Below are 23,761 nucleotides of genomic sequence, written 5' to 3' on the forward strand. Positions count from 1 at the left end.
CATGGAGTCCGGGTCTCTCCGTCCTCGCCCGCCCGCGGCGGCTCAAGCGCTCGGCGACACCTACCTGGCGGGAGGGCTCGGTTCCTCCGGGCGCCGCCGGGGCTTCTCAGCAGCCTGGCCCGCGCGCCCCGGGGAGGCGGAGCCGGCTCATTCCCTCCGCGGTCCTCCGGGCTCCGCGGCCCCAGCTCTGCACCCCCGCGGGACGGCAGCAGGACCGCGGCCGGAGGGGGGGGGGGGGGGGTGCAGCCGCGGGCGGGAGGGGGGAGGCGGGGAGGCGGTCCGACAGGCGCCCGCTGCCCCCCCCGCCCCCCGGTGAGCGGCCGCGACGCCCCGGGCCCCGCGGAGCGTGGAGCGCAGCTCACCAGCGGCGGCGCGGGGAGCCGCGCGTGTATTTATACAGGAAGCTCAAGCGCGGCACTTCCTACTTCCCATCTGGGTCGCCCTGGAGCTGCAGGTGATGCTCTTTTAACCCCGTGCGGGCCCGGCCCCCAGCGCGCCGCCCCCCGCCCCCCACCGCCGGCCCCTCCTGCGCCCGCTCCGTCGCCCCGGGACCTCTGCCGCTCGCCCTTCTGGGGCGGCTGCCGCCGAAATCCGGGGCAGGGAGTGTGGCTGCAGCCCTCCGCGTCCTTCATCCTGCCCGGACCGGGGCATTTCCCCTCTCGGCCTCCCAAGCTTGTTGCTTCTCTGCGCCTGTCCTGCCGGGACACCTTCGCCCTCCCTCCCGATCCCGGCTCTTTAACTCGCCTTCTGCTGCTGCCGGGAACCCCCGACCTGCCTTCCCAGAAAACGGTTTTGTATAGACACGCTTCCCCGCGCGCGTCTTCTCAAAAAACACCTTGTACCTGATTCTGGCCTTTGGGGTCTGGTGAGGAAGTCAGAACGCAGGCAAATCGAATCAGCACAGGCTTCGTTTACCTCCTAAAATTAGAGGCACGCCTTGATGACTATAATTTTGCTTGAAGTGCTTTACGGAAAAATTATGTGGGAGCCCATTGTAACCTAACAGGTTGTATGACGTTAAAGAAAAGGTGACACAAATATCCAGAAACCGTAGGGTATGCTATGGTGTGCCTTCCTCACTGCAAAACCTTGGACACTTACTGTGTGTGATGTGGAAAACATGATGATCTATCTGTTCCGTCCCTGCCAACCAGGCCGCCCCCACTCCCACCCCCAGCCCAGGTCACAATCATAGTCCCAAATCTGTCTAACGGCTGCAATTTAGAAATGTCGCTGCTCTGATTCAGGAATCTTTTTGTACTCGAGACTCAACCTCACTGTGCTTTTACAAAGGCAGTCAGGAATGTGCTTCCTAAAAGGAAGGGACCCACACGCCCTTTGTGGAAGGGATCTGAGCGTGCCAATAAAGTAGTGGCAGTGAGCTCCGTGCCAGCCAACACAAGTACACTGCTTCTCAGCCCTCTGTGTTCAAGAAAACCTCCAGGTCGAATCCAAGTGTTGAAGAACACAGCTATCTAGGTGCGTGATGGCAGGACAGGCCTGGACCAGTCCCTTAGTAGGGGAAGAAGGGAAGGCAGGCAAGGGAAATAAGACAGTAAGAGAACACAAAGTGAGGAGGGACCCAGAGTAATAGAATCAGGGAACGTTTGAGATTGAAAAGTTGTTCTGGCTACTTTCATCCAAATGCCTAATTTTCAAGGCAAGGAACCCGATGTCCAGGGAGATTTAAGTGGTTGGCTAGAACCGGATACGGGCAGAGCTGGAATGAGACCTGAATCCCTGTTAGGTGAAAAAGGTGCCTGTGAATAACCACCCCCATGTGGTCTAACCTCAGATTTAGCAGAGTAGCTCAGGTTCTAAGATAACCAACCTCCGGCCGTTTCCTTAGAGGAGTGACCACTGCCGATGGACTGGAGTCGGGGAAGAGAAACAAAGCTCCTTCTGAGAGGTTAGTTTATTCACTGGTGTCCATACAAAACTTTGACGCCTTAAACCAAAGTTCAACACAGAATCCACTTTTTAAATTATCATGCAGTTAAGTTAGAATCTTTTGTCAACTGGATAAGGCAAGAGACTGCTGTCATGAAAGCATACATTAAGCGATAATCATGCTGCCTGTTGTGCCAAATGGCAAGAAGAAAGGGGAAAAAACGTAGTTAAATAACATCTGCATCGATTATTTTCACCATGCAGGTTTATAAAAATCACGTGAAAATTTTAATCCAAGTAAACATGTAGAACACTACAGTATTATGTGAACAACTTTTTCAGATCTGGAATAACATACGTAGGAATAAACGTAAGCAAGGAGGCGAAAGCCCCGTACGCTGAAACTGTAAGAGATGGACGAAAGAAACTAAAGGCACAAAGAATGGAAAGATGTTCTGTGCTCACGGACTGGAAGAATAAATACTGTTAGAATGTGCATCCTATCCAAAGCAATCTACAGATTCAGTGCAATCCTATCAAAATTCTGACGGCAATTTTCATAGAAACAGAACCTACAATCCTTAAATTTGGGTGGAACCACAAAAGACCCCCAAAGCAGTCTTAAGACAGAACAAAGCTGGGGGGCGCCCCAGGTGGGTCAGTCAGTTAAAGCTTCTGACTTCAGCTCAGGTCACGATCTCATGGTTTGTGAGTTTGAGCCCCGCGTTGGGCCTGCTTGGGATTCTATGTGTCCGTCTCTCTGTCTCTGTTCCTTCCCTGCTTGTGCTCTCTCTCTCTTTCTCAGAAATGAGTAAACATTAAAAAAAATTTTTTTTAAATCAGTTGAGCAAATTCGAAAAAAAAAAAAGAACAAAGCTGGAGGCATCACGGTTCCCGATTTCAAGCAATATTACAAAGCTATACTAATCAAAACTCTTTCAGATCTGCCTAATGCGTCTATAGTGTGCATTCATTGATTCTCTCTAGCATTTCTTGATCTCCTCCCAGACAAGCTGCTAGATGCTAGAAAGACAAAGGCAAATCGGTTCCTGTCCTCAAAGAGCTCTTAGTCCAGGGGAGGAGTCAGACAAGAAAAGCAATGATCAGAGTACCATGATGAGTGAAATGATAAAATGATGCTCTATGGGAGCACAGAGAAGGGCAATTCAGCTAAAGGAAAGGGTTGGTGAAAACAATCAAGAAAGGCTTCCCTGAGAAAGGGACTCAAAGCTGTGTCTTCAAGCAGCCAAGTGGGGAAGGTGGAGAGAGAAGAATGAGCCAGACGCAACAGACAGGGCAAGGAGCTAGGTGGTGCTTGTCATAAGTCAGAGCAGATGCAGTCAGAATGGAAGAACGATGGCCCGAACCCACATAGTAACAACTGGCACAGAAAGGAAGGGGACGAACAGAGAGAGATTTGGGAAAGAGAAGTGATGGGGCCTGATTGGATGTGGGGGTGAGGGGGCAAGAGGAGCCCAGGTTACAAGTGCCACCAACTGAGAGTAGGAATGGAGGAGAAGCAGTTATGTGGAAAATGATGATGCACTTTGAATCACTCAGAATCTGAGGGGCCTCTGGTACATGCTGGAAGATTTGTCTCATAGGCCATCAGAGAGATCTGGAATTATCATCATTTAGGTGGTGGTATGGATGAGCTCACCAAGAGCTGAGATCACCCACAAAAGGTAGCATGCTGTGGGGAAGCAAAGGCTTTGGACCCATCCAAACTCCATTGCCCACTCATTACTGTGTAACCTTAAACAAGTTTTAACATACCCCAAACTCAGTTTTCTCTCTCATCTATAAAGGAGGAATGATGATATTCATCTCCTAGGTTGTTATGAGGGTAAACAAGGGTTTTGTAAAGTAGCGAGCACAATGCCTGCTGACACCACCCAAGTCTTGGGGGCAGTGAATGTCACTTCCTGGAATTGTGCAGTACACAACCTGTTCAGCTGTACAGCATGGCCCTGTCCTGATACATCATAAGAGCTCGGTCAATGTTATTCATCTAAGGAAGGAAAATGGGAAGCAAAAAGAAAGGGATCAGAAGAGAACCCAAAGGAACACCAGGATTTAAAGGGTAGGTAAAAAAAAAAAAAGCCCTCAAATAAGGGTGAGAAGGAACTACTTCTTTTAGACCACAAAAATAAATATCACATTTGAGAAGTAAAACCCAGCCACTACAATCTATAAAAATATTTTTTTCTGATCAGTAATGACACGATATTACAACCTGTCCACATGAGACAGCAGTCCTGTTGATATTCATAATAGAGAATCATTTCCTAGTCTGAATTACATACCTCCATAAAGAAAAAGCAAACAAAATGTTCACATTAACAGTAAGTAATCCAAACTGTGACAGGAATCTATTAGCTTGTAATATACCTGAAGTCATATAAAAGCAAAACCAAAATAAATTCAAAGCATATTCTCCCTACATATGAGGCCAAAAATATATCTAGAAATAGAATTACTAGCTTTCTCAACACGTACATGTAAGATGTTACATAATAATATATACCATACTATATGTAGTATATAATAGATATATATTATATATTATAAAATGCACTGAGGTCCTACATAAGAAGAGAATCAAATGGAATTTCTTTTCAAAAATTTCTTTAATTAATATAAAGAAAAATCGGGGCACCTGGGTGGCTCAGTCGGTTGAGCGTCAGACTTTGGCTCAGGTCATGATCTCTCAGTTGGTGAGTTCAAGCCCCACGTCGGATTCTGTGCTGACAGCTCAGAGCCTAGAGCCTGCTTCATATTCTGTCTCTGTCTCTCTCTCTCTCTGCCCCTCTCCTGCTCACACTCTGTCTCTCTCTTTCTCTCTCAAATATAAATAAACATTTAAAAATTTAAAAAAAATCAAGATTCACTTATGCAGCTGAAATTACTCTTCTGATACACCGTAGTAGGTAAATTAGTAACACATACCTTAGATGTGACACCTTAATTACATCCTGTGTTAAAACCTAAGTTAGGGGCGCCTGGGTGGCTCAGTCGGTTAAGTGTCCGACTTCAGCTCAGGTCATGATCTCATGGCTCGTGGGTTCGAGCCCCATGTCAGGCTCTGTGCTGACAGCCTGGAGCCTGCTTTGGATTCTGTGTCTCCCTCTCTCTCTGACCCTCCCCCATTCATGCTCTCTCACTGTCTCAAAAGTAAATAAACATTAAAAAAAATTTTTTTTAAAAACCCTAAATTAAAGGAAAAGATTTGTTCACTTTCAAAAAGTCAGATGAAAGAACACAAGTATTGAGAAACCAGCTTCTGCAATAAAGTGCAATTCTGTCCACAGGAAAACATTTAAGGCAAAGGTCATGGTGTCCTGCTGCTGACAATTTGGCCATTTCTCCTTTCCGAACAGCTATAATTTTATTTGCATTTTTCTGGCGCATCTAATGGTGCTCATTTATACATTCAATCAACATTTACTGAAAGTATTGAGCACAGAACTAAGAGTGAGACACAATACAAAGTAAGACTTAAGAACACTACAAAACAATATGATAGAGACTATTCCAGAGATACGCCCAGGATGATGTCCAATTGCCTCAGACTTAATAACAGAAGTTTTCAAAAAGCTAAAGACATGTCATTTGGTTCTACTTCATCCATACAAGAGCATCTCAACATCTCACACAGCAGGTCAAAAGCAGCTGAGCCCCAACAAGAAAAATCTGACCAGAATAATCTCAATCCCATTGCCATTATGCCACGCAAGAACCCATCATGACTCGAGATGGAGAGCTCAACCAGACAGCAAGACTCCAAAGGATTCAGTCGTTCAAGACTCTTAACATCCCACCTACAACAACCACTAGCAAGCTGGGGTTATGGGCCAATGAGAAAATGGAATTCAGCTCTCTTGTTCATCACCTAACTGCAGAAATAATTACTGAATTAGCCCTGACTTAAGATTCTGTACTAGACGGGCGCCTGGGTGGCTCAGTCAGTTAAGCGTCTGACTCTTGATTTCAGCTCAGGTCATATCTCACAGTTCCTGGGATCAAGCTCTGCATCGGGCTCCATGCTGACAGCCCAGAGCCTGTTTGGTATTCTCTATCTCTCTTTCTCAAAATAAATAAATAAACTTTAAAAAAAAAAAAGATTCTCCACTAGAAAGTCTGACGAAATAGCCTTGAGGATCCTCATATTTGCAAAGATTGCATTAATCCTTCTAATACTAACATCTCTTCCAAATTCCTACATATCAGTCAATGAAAAAAAAAAAATTCCAAGCAAAGTTCCCATAAGTCATCATCCCAGCCACTGTACTAGTTCATTGCTCCCTTTCCTCTTCCGACAAAATGGTGAATCATAAAGTCTCCAGTGGAACCAGAAGCCAGGTTGAACTAACACATACTGTCATCTGCAATAGATCAAAGAAACCAAAATTAAGGTTGTAGAAGTCATGGCTAGATGAATGCTGGATTGGGACATGTGGGTACCTTGAGGCAGAGGGCTCCTATTCTGTATCCTGCAAGAGAAAAACATCCCCTACACTTGGGAAGCCTATTTCCTTTCCACATCTACCACCTTACACCTGAAGTTCTCCAGATCTTTCTCAGCATATCTTCAGGGGGTATAACTTCCCAGAGCCCAGGCCATAGTACCATCCTCAGGAGGAGCGGGAGGAGCGGAAGGAGTGTCTCAAGGACTCTGCTAGGTACTAACAATTGTAGCAAAAACCATAGACTCTGTGCAACAATGTTTGCATGGCCAACAGAATGGAATCTGAGAGATCCTTCTTACAAACCCACGTTCCTTAAGTGGATCCTTCCCATTCCCCTTGGACTCTGCAGTGGCATCATTGATTATGAAATACACGAAGATCAGTTTAAATAAGCAATCATCACGGTCATGTGGCAGGTCTTTGCAAAATGCTTCTTACCAAGGGCCTCTCAATAATTTTTAGACTCATGTGATGCCTGACGTACGTAACTATACTGATCTCATGGAATTACTAGTTACAAGTAATTAACGATCTTGTAAGGCCAGCAGTGAAGAAAATAATTTACTGCCCAGAGTCCTCTCTGTTCAGATACATACACATTTTCTCTTTATTTCTCTAGGGCACCTAGGGAGCACTCAATGATTTCTTTGTCTGTCTTCCTCAGTAGTCTGTCAAAAGTGTGCCATAGCATCTTTTCCTTCACTTTCCACTCACATCAGCCCCTCACTCACCATGTACTAAAGCTAACAGACTATGGTGTCTTATAAGTATTTTTCTCGATGCTCATTTAATCACACTGTGTATGCGCTCTCTCCCTCTCTCTCTCTCTCTCTCACACACACACACCATTTATCTCAGTTCTGTGAAATGTCTATTCATATTCTTTGTCCATTTGCCTTTAGAATAGTTAATATTTTTCCTGTTTGTAGGAGCTCGGTGTAAATTACAGATTTTGCCTGAAATATATTTTACAAACACTTTTTCCAAAAACAAAGCTGATGTGTTGACTTATTTTATGTTGCTACTTCTGTAAAAATGCTTTTTGAAGAGAGCCAAAGCATAAGAGACTCTTAAAAACTGGGAACAAACTGAGGGTTGATGGGGGGTGGGAGGGAGGGGAGGGTGGGGGATGGGTAGTGAGGAGGGCACCTGTTGGGATGAGCACTGGGTGTTGTATGGAAACCAATTTGACAATAAACTTCATATATTGAAAACAAATGCTTTTTGATTGTACATATTCGGATATGCACCTCTTTTTTCTTAACTAGCTTCTGGGGTTCTCAGGGTTTTTTTTAATTAATTGAAGTACGGTTGGCACATATTAGTTTCAGGTGCACAGCACAGCGATCTGACAAGTATATCTACAAAACGCTCACCACAGTAAGTGCAGTTACCCTCAGTTACCATATTACAGTATAATGTTATTACAGTATAATTGACTACGTTCATCCCTGTGACTTCTTTACTTTGCAACTGGGAGTTTGTAGCTCTTAATCCCCTTCGCCTACTTTGCCCATCCTCACCTACCGCCCTCCCCTCTGGCAACCACCCCGTTGTTCTGTGTATTTAAGAGTCTGAGTGTTTCATCTGTTCATTTGTTTTGTTTTTTAGATTTCATACCTAAGCGAAATCATATGGTATTTGTCTTTCTCTGTCTGACTCATGCCACTTAGCATTGTGCTCTCTAGATCTATCCATGTCATTGCTGATGGCAAGATTCTGTTCTTTTTTACTGCTGAGTGATATTCCATTGTGTGTATACACCACATCTGCTGTATCCATTCATCTATCAATGGACACTTAGGTTGCTTCTGTATATTGGCTATTATAAACAATGGTGCAGTAAACACAGGGGTGCATATCTTTTCAAATTAATGTTTTTATTTTCTTCAGGTGAACATCCAGAAGTGGGATTACTGGGTTGCATGATATTTCTATTTTTAATTTTTTGAGGAACCTCAATACTATTTTCCACAGTGGCTGCACCAATTTACATTCCCATCAACAGGGCACAAGGGTTCCCTTTTCACGACATCCTCGCCAACGCTTGTTACTTCTTGTCTTTTCGATACCAGCCATTCTGACCGGTGTGATGAATCTGAGATCTCATGACCTTGTCGTGGTTTTGATTTGCATTTCCCTGATGAGTGATGTTGAGAATCTGGATGTCTTCTTTGGAAAAATGTCTACTCAGGTCCTCTGCCCGTTTTTTTGGTGCTGAGTTGAAGAATTCTTTATATATTATACCTAATATTAGTTAATTAAATTAATGTATTAATAAATTAAACACATTAAATTAATGTATAATGTAATAAATTAAGGTTTCCCACGCTTTAGGTTATACATGTGTGCTTTCCTAGATATCCCTGTGAGATGTTTATGGATTCATTTTTTAGATCTGTCTTTAATCCATTAAGGAATTATCTTTAAATGGTATCAGTTCTGTTATACTTTAACCAGATAGAGAACTACCTATACCAGAACAACATATTAAGTAATCCAGTATTTCTCCAAGGAATTGGACTGCAACATGCATCAGATATTAAGTATAATGTTTTCTGTATTTTGAATTATCTATTCTGAATGATCTATCTCTGAATCTATTCTGTTCCAGTGGTCTATTTGTCATTTGCTAGGCCAATATTGTCTTGATTATAGTGACTTTATAATATCCTTTTTTAAAAATGTTTATTTACTTTTGAGAGAGAGAGAGAGAGAGAGAGAGAGATGGCACGAGCAGGGGAGGGGCAGAGAGAGCGGCAGACACAGAATCCGAAGCAGGCTCCAGGCTCTGAGCTGTCAGCACAGAGCTTGATGTAGGGCTCGAACTCAGGGATCACAAGATCATAGCCTGAGCCAAAGTCAGACGCTTAACCAACCGACTGAGCCACCCAGGCACCCCATGACTTAATAATATTCTTATATTTCATACTCTTCCTAGTTTTCAATAGGGTATAATCAATGTAAAACTTTATGATCATTTTATGCAATTTTTAAAAGACCCTTGTAGCTATCCTATTTTTGAACTGTGGGAAATTTATATATTATGTATATTTTTATGTTTTTATTATTTAAGGGAATGATTTTTCCATTTCGTATAACTCATTACTTAGAAAAAAGCTTTCAATTTCTACATTTATCTCTCATCCAGCCATCTCTCTGAGTAGCGTATTAATCCTACTAGAGTGGCTGTTCTGTTTCTGATTTGGTCTCACTTTTGGGGGTGTAGACACAGTCATCTCGGCAACAAGAATATGTGTTTTTTTTCTCTCTTCCATTCCAGTACATATGTCAGCAATATAATTTGTTGTCTTGTCGCATTTCCTACAACATTAAAGATGATGTAAATAAAAATGCTGGTCATAGGCATTCAAAACTAGATCCTTATTTAATTGGTTTTAGCATCTCACAATATCAAGTTCGTTGTTAGTTTTACACAAATAATCTTTATTATGTCTAATAGTTCCCTTCTATACCTCCTTAAGAGTTACATTAGGAATATACTGAATTCTACTTAGCAGATTTCTCATCAACAGCTCATATGCTCATACTACTTGTCTTTTAGATTTTTGATACAGTGGATTCAGTGCTGCTGGATTTTCTTAAATAGAACCAAATTTGTAACCTGGAATAACACCTTCTTAATCACATCGTATTGTCTTATACTGATATCACAGGTATGCTGGCTTCACAAAGTGAGTTGGGGAGATAACATCTTTTTCTATGATCTGGAAAAGTTTAAGTTAACAGTGCAATTACCTGACTCTTAAAGACAGAATTTCTCATTCAAGCCAGGACACTGTAAGAATGAAAGAAGATGCTAATAAATAGTTGACATCATATAACTTTTAAAATATATAGTGATGGACAAAACAGTCGGTTTCATTATATCGGCGGGCTGACAGAATGGTTCCATTCAAAAAACTGTTTTCAGAAATAAAACCTTAAACAAATAAAACAGCATGCTTATGAATACAAGCATTTAAAACAATTTTTAAACTTCTTTATATTAATTTATCTTAATTTTTAAAATACGGCAAAGAGGGGCGCCTGGGTGGCTCGGTCGGTTAGGCGTCCGACTTCGGCTCAGGTCATGATCTCACGGTCCGTGAGTTCGAGCCCCGCGTCGGGCTCTGTGCTGACAGCTCAGAGCCTGGAGCCTGTTTTGGATTCTGTGTCTCCCTCTCTCTGACCCTCCCCCGTTCATGCTCTGTCTCTCTCTGTCTCAAAAATAAATAAACGTTAAAAAAACAACAACAACAACTACAGGGGCACCTGGGTGGCTCAGTCGGTTAAGCATCTGACTTCAGCTCAGGTCACGATCTCACGGTCCGTGAGTTCGAGCCCCGCGTCGGGCTCTGTGCTGACAGCTCAGAGCCTGGAGCCTGTTTCAGATTCTGTGTCTCCCTCTCTCTCTGCTCCTCCCCTGTTCATGCTCTGTCTCTCTCTGTCTCAAAAATAAATAACGTTAAAAAAAAATATATGGCAAAGAAAATTAGTCTTGGTGCATATTCAAGTTCTTTAATCAGCTTGTTAGTAACACTGCATCATTGCTATTTTTATGAAAGATGTTATATTTTCATATATACAATCTTTTTTTATTTTCTTAATAAAAATTCCTGCAATCTTGTGGCACCTGGGTGGCTCAGCCAGCTGAGTGACTTCAGCTCAGGTCATGACCTCACGGTTCATGAGTTCAAGCCCTGCATCGAACTCACTCCTGTCGGTGCAAAGCCTGCTTAGAATTCTCTGTCTTCCTCTGTCTCTGCTCCTCCCCTACTCACAGTCTCTCAGTAATGAATAAACATTTATTTAAAAAAAAATTACTACAATCTTCTTTAAAGGTACATTTCATAGGTAATATATTTGAAATTATTGACCCCTTCAATTGATTCCTCTCTGTAGACCATAATATTTTTAATCGAGAAGATAACTCGTCTTCAGTGCTCAAATACCTGGTAAGCTCAGAGAAAACTCTACTACATGAAGTATATTCTTAATTTTTATTTTTATATTGAGACATACAAATATTTAAGCCACGGTATTTTAAAAGACACTGTATTTTTTGTCATACCTTTCTTTGAGAAATACAAAAAAAAAATTCATCAGGATGAATTGTATCCACTTACAATTCTTTTTACTGTTCCATCAAAGTTAGATACCCTGAAAACACAAACTTTCTAAAATTCAATCTATTTTGAATTCTTGAGGACAACACAAGTGTATCCTATAAGAATAGTATTTGCATCAAAAGGATCTTTCCATCCACAATTCTAGATATCCCAAGTGCCACTACAAAATTTCAAAATTAAATCCTGCATCCTGTGTTTGACTTTCTTATCATTGACTTGGCTCAGTTCCTACCTTGTAAGGATAGATTCTAGTACCTTCCTGTTTGCGACCTTTTTTCCCATAATTGCAATTTGCAAAACTTCAAAACCTGAATATTTATTTTGCTTGTTTCATTAGCTAGTACTTTGATTAAAAATCTCTAGGAGCACCTGAGTGGCTCACCCAGTTAAGTGTCCAGCTCTTGGTTTTGGCTCAGGTCATGATCTCATGGTTCCTGAGTTCAAGACCCACGTAGAGCTCTGAGCTAACAGCGTGGAGCCTGCTTGGAATTCTCTATGTCCCTCTTTCTCTGCCCCTCACCTGTTCTCATTCACTCTCTCTCTCTCACAAAAATAAATGAGTAAACTTAAAAAAAAAATTCTAACTGGTTTCAAACAAAACACAACCCAAACGATTTCAAACAAAATACAACCCAAATTTAGAGGACTCCTCTGCAAAAAAACAAATGTCAATACAATCAATTAGGGCTGATTTACAAAGTAGTTCTTCAAACTATTTGTAAAATCTGATCGATATTGGGCTGCAAGGACAGAAAACCCATACTCAGCTTCATCACAAAAATATTCTGGTTCAACAACTTAGCATATGAAGAAAAATATTTGTAAAACTTGGCTATTTCTCCTATTTCCCTTGCAGTTTGTTCAAAAGAGATAACGACTTCTCTGTGAAATTATATGTGCAAATGTCTGTCCCTCAGACTTCTCATTCTAGCAATTCCATTGTGTGTACTCTGACATTGTGCCCCACTAACATGCTTATTTGTGTTCTTGCTGAAAAATAAATCATTATCAGCACTCCCAGGGGCCGAACGTGAGTATGGGGATTGACTCCAAAGAGGCACCAAGGAGCTTTTGCCGGGATGACAGTGACAGAAGCGTTCTAAAACTGAGTGGCAGGGATGGATGCACAACTGTACAAATTTACTGAAAATCTTCCAACTGTGCACTTAAAATAGGTAAAACTTCTGGTTTATAAATTTTACCTCAGTAAAGCTGTTAAAAAAGATAAATTTCATTTTTTAAGGTTTATTTCTTTATTTTGAGAGAGAGAGAGTACAAGCAGGGGATGGACAGAGAGAGAGGGACAGAGAGAATCCCAAGCAGGCTCCGTTAGCAGCGTGGAGACTAATGTGGGACTTGATCCCACAAACCGTGAGATCCTGACCTGAGCCAAGATCAGGAGTCGGACGCTTAACCAACAGAGCTACCCAGGCGCCCCTAAATTTCATTTTTTGATGGTAAACTTTTTCAACAAATTTATAATAGAATTCACGGTAATATTAAACCTGTAAACTTCCGTGGAGTGATTTTCCTAAAAGCTTTTCTGAATTATATGAAAATAATGAAACCATTCAGGTAAAAAAATTAACTGATTTTCTTTGTGAAGCATGTGGTAACGTTTACATGAAACTGGCATAGTTGGTGTGTTAAATTCTCTTCTGCTGTCAGAGCCAACAGATCAACAGCGGTGACTTCACCTTTCATGTATGTGTAAGCAACCAAAGTTGAAAATGACTGGAATCGATTTAGAAGAGCCATGCTTCACGGAATAAAATTTAAGGACACGGTCTGAGGCTGCAGGTGTTAAATCTTGATCTTCGGGCAAAGTATTCTTAAAATAATTGCAAACTTGGGGCACCTGGGTGGCTCACTTGGTTGAGCATCTGGCTCTCAGTTTCAGCTCGGGTCATGATCTCACAGCTCGTGGGTTCGAGCCCTGAGTAGGGCTCCATGCTGATGGTGTGGGTTTCCTCTCTCTCTCTCTCTCTCTCTCTCTCTCTCTCTCTCTCTCACTCTCTCTCTCCCCCTTTGCCCCTCCCATGCTCATGCTCACTTGCTCACTCTCAAAATAAATAATTTAAAAAGTAATAATAACTGCAAATTTTTAAAGTAGATATGGATGTTGCTTCAGTAGGTGTGTGAATTACACATTCATTCTTATCTTTCTTAAGAAACAGAAACCCAATACTCAACTTTTCTTTAAACTTTGCACTTCTTTAGCTCATTTTCTGCAACGGGGGATTCTTCCAAAGTAAATTTCCAAGTTAGTAAACAACAAAACAGAGAGTTTTCGAGTTACACCGCACAAAAATGACGAAATCACCACCCGGAGAACATTCAGACTTCCCACACTTCACGCCGACCACACCCAGGCCCAACCTGGCAGCTTCGTGCTCTTGTAGGCCACGGGGGCAGAGGGGAGGGGAGGCCACGGCGTTGCCGACCGGTAGGCCACATAGCCGGCAGGGCCAGCAGCCTGGAGGACCTTTCCCGCCAGCAGCAGGACTGGGATGAGTTAGTTGTCCTTAGCCACCAATGTAGGAGCATGTTTCATCTTGTTAGCAGGGGCTCTGCAGGCTGCTCTTTACAGAGAGATGTAAGTGAACTTGCATTTGGAGAGAACTTGGTGGGGGCGGGGGGGACATAGGGTTGTACGTAAGCATGCGTTAAAAACACTCTTCACCACACGCACTACAGAGATCATACGAAAACCCGTTCTCATGAGGTCGAGGACCACTACCCCGTCTTATTTTAGTGACTGTGAAAATAATAAAGTCCAGAACCAATGCCAGGTGGGACAGGCCGAGCAGGCACAAACTGAGACTTCTGGTGATCTGGTTGAATTTTCTACACGATCCAATTTGGGTCACTTACGTTTTACTTCCAACATTGTCCATTTCTTCTATATTTTCAAATTTGTTTCTACAGAGTTCTGCATAGTTTCCACGTGTATTTCTTATAATTCTTTCCGACTCTCCTGCCACTGTGGTTGGGTCTGTTTCCTTGTTCCTAATCTTGTATATTTTTACTTTTTCCAATTTTTTGGTCTTATTTAGCCTTTCTGCTTTTTTTCTATTCCATTAATGCCACTTTTAACTTTATCAGTACCTCTTTTTTTTTCTTTTTGAGGGAAGCAGGGGTTTTGTCAGGGTTGGTTTTTTTTTTTTAAGTTTATTTGAGAGTGAGAGAGCACATGTGAGAGCAGGGAAGGGGCGGAGAAAGAGGGAGAGAGAGAGTTTCAAGCAGGCTCAGTTCCATCAGACCCCGACACAGGGCTTGAACTCATGAACTGTGAGATCGTGACCTGAGCTGAAAGCAAGTCGGTCACTTAACCAACCAAACCACCCAGGTGCCCTGTCAGTCTTTTCCTCATGAATAATAATATATATTTACTGTTTTACAGGTTTTCCTTTGAGTAAAATTTTGGGTAATATACCTTAAAAATTGAGTATACAAGTATAATTTTTATTGCTTTCTAAAGAATCACCATTTGTTAGTTTTGTTTTATTTTTGAGAGACAGATAGAAAGAGAGTGAGAATGAGCAAGGGAGGGGCAGAGGAAAGAGGGAGAGAGAGAATCTTAAGCAGATTCCATACCCAGCATAGAGCCTGACGCAGGGTTCTCTCCAACAACCATGCGATCATGACCTGAGCAGAAATCAAAAGTTGGAGGCTCAACTAACTGAGCCACCAAGGCACCCCTGTACAATTTCTCTTTGATTTACTCTTTGATCAAAGGTTTATCTAGGAGAGTATTTCTTAGTTTCAAGTGGCATTTGGGGGGGGGGGGTCATATCTTTATTATTAATTTCCAATTTAATTTTTTTAAGGTTTATTTTTGAGAGAGACAGAGCGTGAGTGAAGGAGGGGCAGAGAGAGAGAGGGAGACACAGAATCCGAAGCAGGCCCCGGGATCCGAGCTGTCAGCACAGAGCCCAATGCGGGGCTCGAACTTATGAACCGCGAGATCATGACCTGAGCCGAAGTCAGACGCTTAACCGACTGAGTCACCCAGGCACCCCTATTAATTTCCAATTTAATTGGATTATAATTAGGGAATGTGATCTTAAAAGTCTCTACTTTTTGTATTTGGTATGCTTTTGATTTGTTTTTATCCAAGTGGGTTAATAAGTGTATTACTTAGTACACTTAGTACTCTAGTAACTGGAGCTTGGAAAATCGCACATCTCCAAAGAAATGCTCCCTTATATGTGTCTTGGTGATGTGCCCTGGTAGCCTGCCCTGCTCACCTAAAGACTAAACCCCAGGGACAATGGTCACGTCCCAGTGTCCCACTGCAAAACCATCCTAACTTGCCAATCTGGAACCATCACACCTCTAAGTAGAAAACAAGGCAATTAGTTATCTTTAACAGCCAGATGATTGTATCACTTTGGAATTTAATCAAAACAAACCAAAGGCATGCAGTGCTCCTGGATGGTGCCCAGCAAACATCTAGTTCAAGTTTTCGTTTTCCAACCTGGGATCTCAACTCCTCCCCAGCATAAGTAGGCACTGGGAGACACCAGACAAACCCGCTGCCCGCCTACAAATCCAGGAGGAAAACATATTTGTACATGTCAAGGGTGGCTCGGCATGATTCACAGAAACCCTGAGGTGCCAAGGGGCTAGAACTATTTTTAAATGTAAGCAACTGTTAAAACAGGTAGTCCCACCAAGGCTTTGAAATGTCTGTGCTTGCATCAGATCGGCCCTGGTGATCTAAGACTCATACAATGAACACACGAAATAGAGGAAATCTTGTTTAAAATCACCAAGGAAATTCCAAGCTCTCACCAAAGAATTAGCGGATATTTCAACAAATATACACTTGGAGACAGGGTGTTGGTTTGTTTTTTTTTTGTTTTTTTTTTGTTTTACAGTTTCTCCCAAAAGTTCATAAAGTGGAAGCTTCCTGAGGACTGGCACCATTGGGGGAAGAAACACATTATACTGTTGAGTGCCTACTGTGTGCCAGGCAAGCTACTTTGTACTAAGTATTTTGCGTATATTATCTTTTTAAAATTTTTTTTAATGTTTACTTTTGAGAGAGAGACAGAGACAGAGAGCGAGCATGAGTGGGGGAGGGGTAGAGAGAGAGGGAGACACAGAATTCGAAGCAGGATCCAGGCTCTGAGCTGTCAGCACAGAGCCCAATGCAGGGCTCAAACTCATGAACCATGAGATCATGACCTGAGCCGAAGTCGGATGCTTAACCGACTAAGCCACCCAGGTGCCCCTATTTATTATCTTTTGTATTTTCACAGTAGTCGTTATAGAAAAATGTCTAAATTTAATCACATGTTTTTTTTGGTGGTAGCATATTTTTTTTTTTTTGCTTTTAATTTTATTTTTTATTTTTTTAAATTTACATCCAAATTAGTTAGCATATAGTGCAACGATGATTTCAGGAGTAGATTCCTTAGTGCCACTTACCCATTTAGTCCATCCCTCCTCCCACAACCCCTCCTGTAACCCTCAGTTTGTTCTCCATATTTATGAGTCTCTTCTGTTTTGTCCCCCTCTCTGTTTTTATATTATTTTTGTTTCCCTTCCCTTATGTTCATCTGTTTTGTTTCTTAAAGTCCTCATATGAGTGAAGTCATATGATTTTTGTCTTTCTCTAATTTCACTTAGCATAATACCCTCCAGTTCCATCCAAGTAGTTGCAAATGGCAAGATTTCATTCTTTTTGATTGCCGAGTAATACTCCCTTGTATATATATACCACATCTTCTTTATCCATTCATCCATCAGTGGACATTTGGACTCTTTGCATACTTTGGCTATTGTGGATAGTGCTGCTATAAACATGAGGGTGCATGTGTCCCTTCAAAACAGCACACCTGTATCCCATGGATAAATGCCTAGTAGTGCAATTGCTGGGTCGTAGGGTAGTTCTATTTTTAGTTTTTTGAGGAACCTCCATACTGTTTTCCAGAGTGGCTGCACCAGCTTGCACTGCCATAATCACATTTTTTAAACATTTTTTTGAGTTTATTTGAGAGACAGAGAGACAGAGAGAGAGAGAGAGACAGAGCATGAGCAGGGGAGGGGCAGAGAGAGGCAGAGAAAGAGAGAATCCAAAGCAGGCTTCACACTGTCAGTGCAGAGCCCAACGCAGGGCTCGAACTCACCAAGTGTGAGATAGTGACCTGAGCCGAAACCAAGATTTGGATGTCTACCGACTGAGCCACCCAGGTGCTCCTACACTTTTTTAAGTTTATTTATTTATTGGGGGTGGGGGGTAGGTGTGGAGAGAGAGAATCCTAAGCAGGCTCTGCACTGGCAGCATGGAGCCCAACATGGGGCTCCAGCTCATGAACCATGAGATCATGACCTGAGCCAAAATCAAGAGTCAGATGCTTAACCGACTGAGCCACCAGGTGCCCCTCCCTGTTTAATCACATTTTTAAATGATTAGTAGCTGATGTATCAGAAAAGCCTTGTTAAAATACTGATTCAGCTATAAAGTTTTCTTGTGATATAAACTATTTAGGGTTATATTATGACTCCAATATTTTGTCAGGTAGAATCCCCTAAAACTTTTAAGATCTGTTTGTGATTTCAGCAGACTTTCACTTCGAACACCGACCAGTATATCTACCCAATTTACTTTGAAGTCATCGTTACATAAAATTAATTAAGTAGTAACTCATCTAATCCAATGACCTTATAAGATCCAATCCCAGCTGGTATTATATCATGCATTAGTGTATCACAGAAGTAATTCTGGCCAATGACCCAAGTGATTTTTTTTATTGGGCACAAAATTCAAAGGAACGTATAACCTGCCTACCTTTTTAGATTCATCTTCTGCCCCTTTCACTTTGCATCTGTGTCCCAGCCACACAAAACTATTTTCAGGTGCTCCAAATCTCCCATTCACTAATTCCTTTGGCTCTCCATGTGCCCATTTTCCCCCACCTCTCCCACCTGATGAACAGCTCCTCCGTCCCCAAAACGTGACTCGAGGTATAACTTTTCGGGGACACACCCTCTCCATTTCCACTTGCCTCCTCCCCCATGAGGACAGCTGGCCTCCCCTGGTTTTCCATCCTTAGTACACACAATGCTCTTACCCTGAATGAAGCAACTCATTCGGCAAACTTTTATTTAGCTCCTATTGTCTACGGAGATCTTTATTAGGTACTGGGAACACAAAAATAAACAAAACATGCAGTGTAGGAAAAGTCAGACACGTATACCAGGCAGGGCAGTGCCCCAGTGTTGTGCCATCCGGATCCCGGAAGGCGGCTTTGTGAACCCCGCCCTGCAGAACCCGGAGAGCCTGGGCAGAAATGTGGGGAGCCAACAGAGAGGGGGCTGGGCAAAAGGAACTGCATGAGCGAAAAGAGAGAGATGGATGGCAGATAAGCTCTACTGATGGCAGAAAAAATTTCTCCAGCCAAGGCATTCCATTAAAAATTAAAAACATTAAAAAAAAAACTTTAAAACTACTCATTTATAAACTTTCCAAGGGATAATAAAAGCAGTTAATCATCAGAGAAAGTCACCTCTAGCTTTATTCCTGATTGTTATCACACCCAGTGCTTTCTTAAACACAATGAGGCTCATTAGTAATATGTTAAAACTTTCAGATTTTCTCCAAAGACAAAAAGGTGATCTTATGACTGCCCTGAGAAGCAGGAATGAATAAAGATAAATAGTGCAGTTGTGTGAGACAGTAATGCGGCCGACCGAGGAACAGGGTGAGGAAGGAAGACTCCTTCACCTCCCCGTGTAAAGGGGAGAGAGAACAAATCAAGACAAATGATAGAAACTTTGGTGCAAGGATCCTAGATCATTCTACTGGGATCAGGGGTCCTCCGGTCAATTTGGCTTCCTTTCCTATGACCTAATCTGCAAACATAAAGGCTGAAGTTCTCCTCGGTGGTTATGTGGAAAATCACCAATCCCGAATCGTATCCTCTTTGACCCACAGAAGACAAAACTTTTCAGTCACCCATATTATGTTGTTGTTACATAAATTCTGAAAAACAAAACAAACAAAACACTTCCGATCTTTCCAAACTTTAATTTTTACGCATCCTCGTACAGGATGTTGTGGTACCTACCTGCGGCTACAAAAATCGGAGATGGGGAAGCAGAAATCAGAGCTCAAAAGAACACGATAAACTTGAGTGGCCGCCTGTCCTTTCCATGCTCATTGTTTCCGTTCAACAGTTCAGACCGGTCAAGATGTTCTGTTGATATCACATCAACTTAGGCCTCTCATCCAAAAACATAACACATGATCCAAATGAGCAGGATGCAGACGTTGTGATCTACACCATGCCCTGATTTATACAGTGCCTGGTTCTATACTGCATTCAGAAATTCAGATGAAGGCGGAAATGACAAAGGCGTGGACAACGTACACCTTTTCTGCAGGGATTGAGTGAAAGGCATTGAGTACAATGCTCCAGGTTTAGAATAAACAAGTCTTTAAGCAAATTACTGCATGCCCATTATAAACTGGTTATAGAGGAAGGATAGTTCCAACCCCTGAAAACAAATCAGAACCTGTTACTACAGCAATGTTACCGCATCGGACGCTCTCACAAACATCATCCCACGGAATACTCACAGTACCCTTTCAGTTGGCTTTATCATCCCCCTTTCATAGATGAGGAAATTGAGCACTGAAAATTGAACAGACTTCCCTGGGGTCAAACAGGCAGGTACCGGCCCCACATGGACTAGCGCCTAATAACCCGGTCAAGTGACTCTCTGCCAGTGCTCCTGCTTCCCCAAATAAAGTTACAGGTGAAATCAACCCCCCTTGTTTTCATACCAGGAACTTTTTTGTAAGGAAGACAAAAATAGAAGGTTGGTATAAAACATTTTAATTCTACTTCTTAAACATCTACTCAGGGCAAAAGGCCAGGTGTTTTGCCCGAGCAAACCAGACAATAATCCTATCTCAGTGGAAGCCCCATCTTAACCAAGAAGAAAGATACCAAACATACATCGGGAAGAGAGTCCAACAACTCTGAGTACATTAATTGTCAGCATTGGCCTCCTGCAAGGAGGAGGAGGCAGGTTTCCTGGAAAAGTGAACAGTCAAAGTGTATGACTCAAAGACTATTTCAGTACAAGATCCTATTTCAACCCTGTTGTCCATCTGTTTGCTGAGAATGTAAAGTTGTCTGGGTCCAAGTCAGAGAAGGAGATGAAATCATCTACTAAAAACACTTATGCAGGATCCCCATGAAGGCACATTGTGATTACACAACAACCAGAGGCCGGTGCCCGCCTTCCTGTTACCTGTCAGGGCTTCCGTGCAGTCACGATGCCTCACCCCAGGGAGGTTAAGTTCAGGGATTCAGCTAAACAAATGGGGAATGCTGTAGAATTCATCATGAATTTTTTGCAGGCTACTCGAGGGGGAAAAAAAAAACTCAAGTACATGCAAGAAAGAAAAAGTTAATAAATGCTTTACACACAGGCACTCACAACAATACCTATTTATCAAATGTGGCAGTCAGTCACTCTTCTCTCCCTGGTCCTCCTCCCCTGACTCCCTTATCCTTTTGAGAGGAGTCACTCAGGACATTAAACTCTCTACTCTCTACTCCTATCCTTCCTTTTGTGACATCTAGTACACCTGCATCTTTCAATACGTGGAGCCACCCTCAAGCCATCCCTTGCATGCCTCCATGGTTTCTCTCTACCTCGTTTAGAGTGAGAGGAAGTGAAGGTTCCAGAGAATATCGGATTTTAGAGAAGTTCAGGAGAACTAGTATTCAGGAAGCTAATGAAGTCAAGGCTTTAGACACAAAAGAGTCCAGACCCCAATTTTAAGAGCAAGTAAATTATGAGATAATAATTAGCATTTCAGCTATGTTGTAGACCAAATGATCATTTACGGTATGGCTAGAAATGTAAACTACCAAGTATAATATCGTTTCCATAGTAAAATGAGTTCTAAGTTCTAAACAACTGACCCACAAACAAACTTTTGGAACACTTAGCATTCATTAGTTTGGGTCACTTACCAGAAAATGTAACAATAAATTTTTCCCCTTGAGTTTCTCCTCACAGCTGCAGAAGAATATAGAAAGTATAGGTGTCTATAACTGGGTGATTCTATTTGACCTCCTTCCTTAGAAGCTCCTTCAGTTGAGAAACAACCTGGACCATTTGTTCCTAAGAGCCCCAGGTGAATTTCCTCCCACTGTGCCCAATGAAAGTAACTGGACCCATTTCTAGATAGGTAGCGACTATAGGGGAAAGGGCTCTCAACATTATCATAAAGAGATAATAAGGACAACAGGTTGGGAGAGGGTTTTATTCACTTTATATTGGCAAAGAAAGTCAGTAGCTTGCTGCTACTGTAGCCCAGGGCAAAAGGTGAACTCCGATGGCAGATGATTTCTTCTGAGCAGATACTGCAATGGTACTCCTGTGTGAGTGAGGTGTGTGTGTGTGTGTGTGTGTGTGTGTGCGTGTGCGCGTGTATGTGTGTGTGGAAAGGCAATTAAGGTATAAGGAACAAGACTGGAGGGACAATAATGACATGATGTACTTCAAAAGGGGGAAAAATTGACATGACAACACATCACCCAAGTCTGTCATAGACTTCTTTTCTCTTCAAAGAGCTATAACCTTGGGTCAAACCTGGAGTAGAGGGACTCTTAGACTTCTCCATGTAATAATTAGAGTACCCAGAATGGGCTGTAGTCAAACCAGATGAGTGAGAAAAGACAAGAGTTAAACATTCCTACCAGTAAAGGATGTTGCCTTCAAATCCCAAGGCAGCCATGTCTGGACGATGTAATTCTGCCTCCTTGGTTAAAGCTGATTGGACCCAGAATAGATGTCTGTCTGCAGCAGAGCCAATCAGATTCTCTCTGCCAGGAATTCGGAATTCGGATTTAGGAACAGCTAATCTCTGCACTTGGTTGAAGCCGTGCAACAGCCATATTCTATCATCTATATGAGCTACAGAAAAATCCAGAGAAAGCACAGTAAAGGAGATGCAGTAGAGGAGGTAACGTAAGAGTCAGAGAAAGAATGATGGCTTTCCACTTCTCAGTTCCAGTTCCTTCCAGAAGCCACTTGCATTCCTATCTTTGAATTCCTCAAGACACTCCTGGTCCTTAAAGCCAATTGCCCGTTTTTGTTAAAGCTAATTCAAATTTACTTCAGTTATTTAAAATCAGAAACACCTTGAGTAAACCACATTACCATCAAGTAAGTCAGTATCATGCTATGAAAAGAACATAGACTTTTGAATCTGCCAATGCAGTGTTCAGATCTTGGCTCTACTAAATACAAGCTGTCTCGTCGAGACTACATTTTCTAACCTCTTTGAGCCTTGATCTCCTCACCCACAAAATACAGATAATGACTGCCATGTGTAGTTGTAAAAATCAGAAAACACATCTAGAGGGGCACCTGGGTGGCTCAGTCCGTAAGTGTCCAACTTCAAGCTCACGTCATGATCTCATGGTTCGTGGATTTGAGCCCCACAACAGACTCTGTGCTGACATCTCAGAGCCTGGAGCCTGCTTCAGATTCTGTCTCCCTCTCTCTCCACCCCTCCACTGCTTGTGTTTTCTCTCTCCTTCCCTCTCTCCCCCCCCTCAAAAATAAAAAAATAAAACATTTTTAAAAAATATCTAGAGCCTCTGGCATGTGGTAAATACAAATGAAATGATAACTCTTAGAATTCCTTGGGACAGTAGTCATGGTGGCTGTAATGGCATCACCATGGATATCTCAATAGGAAGGTTATATATAGAACTTATGAATACAGAAAAATGTTTTCCTTAAATTTTTCAGTTTACAGAATAATTCGATCCAAGTTTTTTTTGTTTGTTTGTTTGTTTTTTTGGTTTTTACTGGGATACTCCAGTATAGGCAAGTATAGCTTGATTTTAAAATACTTTTTAATGTATCATCTATTACAGATAACTTCTGTATTTATGGGGAAACTCCTAAGGAAATCCCTCCAGGAACTCTTAACCACAGGATCACTTTTTTTTTTTCTTTTTAAGTAAACTCTCCACCCAACATAGTCTGGAACTCATGACCCTGAGATCAATAGTCGCATGCTCTACCCACTGAGCCAGCCAGATGCCCCCACAGGATAATATCTTTACCAATTCATCTTCTCCATCAGCTTACACAATAGAGAAATGGTTCTAATCCCTGTGGAAATCATAGACCCTTTTGAGAAAGGAGAAAGCTATGAGTTCTCCCTTTAGAAGATTCATGTCCATATGGAAAATGTTGCACATTTCCCAGTGTGCATGGTTTTGT

The 23,761-nt window shown here is 42.1% G+C and overlaps 1 protein-coding gene and 1 long non-coding RNA gene across 2 annotated transcripts in view; both read right to left on the reverse strand.

Moving 5' to 3' along the window:
* Positions 1–218, reverse strand: part of RNF144B (ring finger protein 144B) — an 80,256-nt gene extending 80,038 nt beyond the window's left edge. Inside the window, exon 1 of the mRNA XM_042937796.1 lies at positions 65–218. The gene's annotated coding sequence lies outside the window, so the exon portion shown is untranslated. The remainder of the gene's footprint in view (positions 1–64) is intronic.
* Positions 219–9,502: 9,284 nt separating this feature from the next.
* Positions 9,503–22,382, reverse strand: LOC122219526. The gene is made up of 4 exons (XR_006202423.1): positions 22,222–22,382; positions 21,493–21,538; positions 10,119–10,158; positions 9,503–9,683 (listed from the first exon to the last, which is right to left on the reverse strand). It is a non-coding gene; the product is annotated as an uncharacterized LOC122219526 (long non-coding RNA).
* Positions 22,383–23,761: the final 1,379 nt, after the last annotated feature.

Source organism: Panthera leo, chromosome B2, assembly GCF_018350215.1.
Source record: "Panthera leo isolate Ple1 chromosome B2, P.leo_Ple1_pat1.1, whole genome shotgun sequence".
Taxonomy (NCBI): Eukaryota; Metazoa; Chordata; class Mammalia; order Carnivora; family Felidae; genus Panthera; species Panthera leo.